This window comes from Quercus suber, unplaced genomic scaffold, assembly GCF_002906115.3.
Source record: "Quercus suber isolate HL8 unplaced genomic scaffold, Cork oak 2.0 scaffold_81, whole genome shotgun sequence".
Lineage (NCBI taxonomy): Eukaryota > Viridiplantae > Streptophyta > Magnoliopsida > Fagales > Fagaceae > Quercus > Quercus suber.
The window spans coordinates 1,693,221-1,696,881 of NW_027069546.1; positions in this window are offsets into that span (position 1 = coordinate 1,693,221).

Here is a 3,661-nt window from a genome sequence, read left to right on the forward strand (position 1 = left end):
CCAAAACGTTGGAAACACCAGTGGTTTGATGATGATTTTCTTTAGGTTTCCTTTGGTAAGTTCGATGATTCTCTCCCTTGCTTTTAGATTCAATTGAGGCCCTAGCAATACAAGCTAGATTCAATAAATTAATTGCTTTTGTAATAATCCTTCATTTGAATTGACAGTAAGGAATCCCCTCCTATTTAAATCTTCTAGTTCTCTCCATTTTCTTTTTAATTAAACTAGTGGATATTTTGCACAATGCACGGTGCATTTTGATAAATTTAGTAAAAAATTATTTATGATCAAATGATTTCATGAACACTATTATTGTTTGTCATAATTAAACTAAGAAGTTTTCTAGTAAAACAAAATTGAAACTAAATAAATTGGGGGAGAAATTCTTGTAATTCATGCAACTAACAAATGTCTCCATATTACGTTCACATTGTCACCTACAAACCTGGTGGTTCTTAGGTATCTTTCTTGTATGATTTATTCTTTATATATAGATTTTATAGTGTTAATTTCTATATTTCTTATGCCACTAAAGTCTCTATCTCCACCATATCAACACCTATAATTTGTATGTCAGTGAAAGTAGCTTTTCTTTAGTTTCAGAATTGGTATGAGATAAAATTAAGGCCCATTAATATTTTAATTAAACAAAAGTTTGATTTTCTAAGACCTTAACTATAACAGGGTGAAAATTGAAAGAGTGATATCTTAATAAATTAGCTATAAAATTTGCTAAAATACAACAACAAAAACAACAATGTCATAATGACGCAATAATATCACAATTTAATCTCCAAATTTTAATTGAACTAGAAGCAGCCAAAACACCAAATATACTACGAATCCTTACCAGGTATATGCATCATACAGAAAACCCAAAATCTAAATTAGCACATAATATGGAAAAACCATCCCAACCACATTACAAAGCTACATCAATAAAAACAAATACTTTAAATCTAAACAAAATATTAAAGACGAACATAATATTTTGGAAGTTAACATACCTCTCAGAAAGGGAACCAAAGATATTGTAAAAGAAATTATGGAAGTTTGAATTTTAAGTCCAAAGGAAATGGGGATTTATATTTGACAAATGTGGAGATAAATAATCATAAGACAAAACTTAAGTACAGTACTTTAGGTGTTGTTCCTTAGGTTCCTCTCTTAAGATTCAGCCATGTGGTTAATTAAAAAATACACTTTCATTCCATGAAAAAAAAATCCATATGACAAAATCTTAAAAGGAAAACCTAAAAAACAACACCTAAGTACTATACCTAAGTCTTGCTCATAATCATATTACTCAATATTCATTGAATCTGACTCTTGCAATTTTGCATTGAAGTTAGTCTTATGCATAAAATTGAAAAGTTTTCTTAATTCCTATCTTTTCCATGACTTTTTAGATCTACTCGTATCTATCCAAAGCATTTCAAATAATAAATGTATACACATTCTTTGAATTTTATTAATGCATCGAAATAAATGCATATGTCATTACCTAATAGTTTGATATAAATGCTAAATTTAGATGAGGGGGAAGCCCAAATGAAAAAAAAAAAAAAAAATGTCATACAATATGCCACTTGGCAGAATCTCGTGCTCTTGCACATGAAGTCTCTGCTTTTATATATATACTAGCTGCGAACTTGCACGTTGCACGTGATAATTATTTTTTTGATGGTTTTATTAAAAAAAATTTACAATTTAAACTAATCTAATAATGAGTATGTATTTCATAATTATATTTTTATTTATTATAGGAACAATCATAAATGTAATATAGGAATAATCCAAAACGCCAAAAAAACGTAAACTAAAAAAAATTACTTAACAATGATTAATTGAATCAATATTAGGATAAAATTTTGTTTTTGATAATCTATTAAGGTTATTTTCTTTGTAGAAATTATAATTTCGGCCGCCCAAAACATATTATCAAATAAACAATTATTAGCAAAATCTAATAATTAAATTTCTATACATGCATTGTTATAAAATAATAATAATTAAAATAAAATTGTAAAAGTTAAAATTTGTCATCTATCTGATTATTTTCCTTTGGCTAACCTTTGCTTTTCTTTAAATAAATGGCATTATAAAGTACTTCTAATACAACTATTAAGAGTACTTTGTCCACCACAAAGGATTAGAAAATAAACAAAAATTAGTAAAGTTTCATAGTTTAACATCTAAATTTAGCACTATAAAAAATCATACTATGTAATAGAATAAATAACAAATTATCCAAATCATGCTATGTAATAGAATAATATTATATTTTTATATGCTATGTTTAATTCTTTAGAACGCAATAGAATAACATTTAACAATCAAAGAGAATAAATAAATAAATAAATAAAAAAACAACAACAACAACAACAACAATTTAGAAAACAAAACTAAATCACAATTTAAAAAACAAAACTAAATCGCATTAACCCAAAATAAAGTTTTAAAGAATATAAAAAATTATCAACCTAAAGTAGAGATGCAAGAAAAATAAAAAAAATCCACCAAAAAATTTAGAGAGAGAGAGAGAGAGAGAGAGAGAGAGAGAGAGAGAGAGAGAGAGAGAGAGAGGAACCTTTTTTGTGAGAGAAAACTATGCATAGAATAAAAGAGATAGGTAATGAATTATAGTAAGAGCGTGTGAATAAGAAGAGACAAAACTAAAGAAAATGAAGGGAAAGAGGAAGAATGATATTAATGTAGAGGGTAGTGGGAAGATGAAAAGGTAAGGGGGGGAGAAAGATTGAAGAAGTAGTGGGGAGATGAAATGATAAGGGAGAGAGAAAGGTTGGAGAAATGTAAATATTAAAAAAAATAAATCTTAAAAACAATTATAGGAAAATTGAAAAAAAAAAAAAAAAAAAAAAAACCCTAAAGCTTGAAAGCTTCAACGTTGTGTTGTTGTTGTTGTTTTTTTTTTTTTTTTTTTTTTTTTTTTTTTTTTTTTTTTTTTTTTTTTTCCTTCTTTTCTTTAAGCTGAAAAGGCTCACACAAAACCCTAAATCTAAACTGAAAATATTTGGGTTGGGCTTGATAGTGGAACTAAATAAATAAGAGGTGGGTTGGATTAATTATACAGATTTATTATAGGGTGATAATGAAAGTAAATAAATAAGTAGTGGGCTAGATTTATTATAGGTGATAGTGGAAGTAAATAAATAAGTAGTGGCTACATTTATAGGGCTAAAAATTGTAAAAACCATTTTAAATTGTAAGAAAATTATATTTTAAAAAAGAAAAAAAAAATGACGTGCAACTGATGCAGCGTAACGTGAGAGCAGCAGTATTAAACGCTATGCTTCAACTTTTAGTAATATATAGATAGATTGATATGATGTGAGACATGTTGATACTTATTGATTTGTGTGGTTTTCATCTCTTTATGTACTTATCTAAGTGACCTTTGACAGTCAAGGCTTACTCTAAGTATTAATCATTTAGGCAATTGTCCAAGGCTTCCAAATGGAAGAATGACTCATAATTTTGATCCTAAACTAAATTACATCTTGAACTCTTCTAACTTTTTTTTTTTTTTTAAATAATTTTTTCACTTTATTTTTAAAGTGGTCCACATCTAGCTAAAAATGTTAAGAAACTGTAGATTTGCTTATTTTCAATAGCTTTTTTAAACTAGATATCTCTTTTT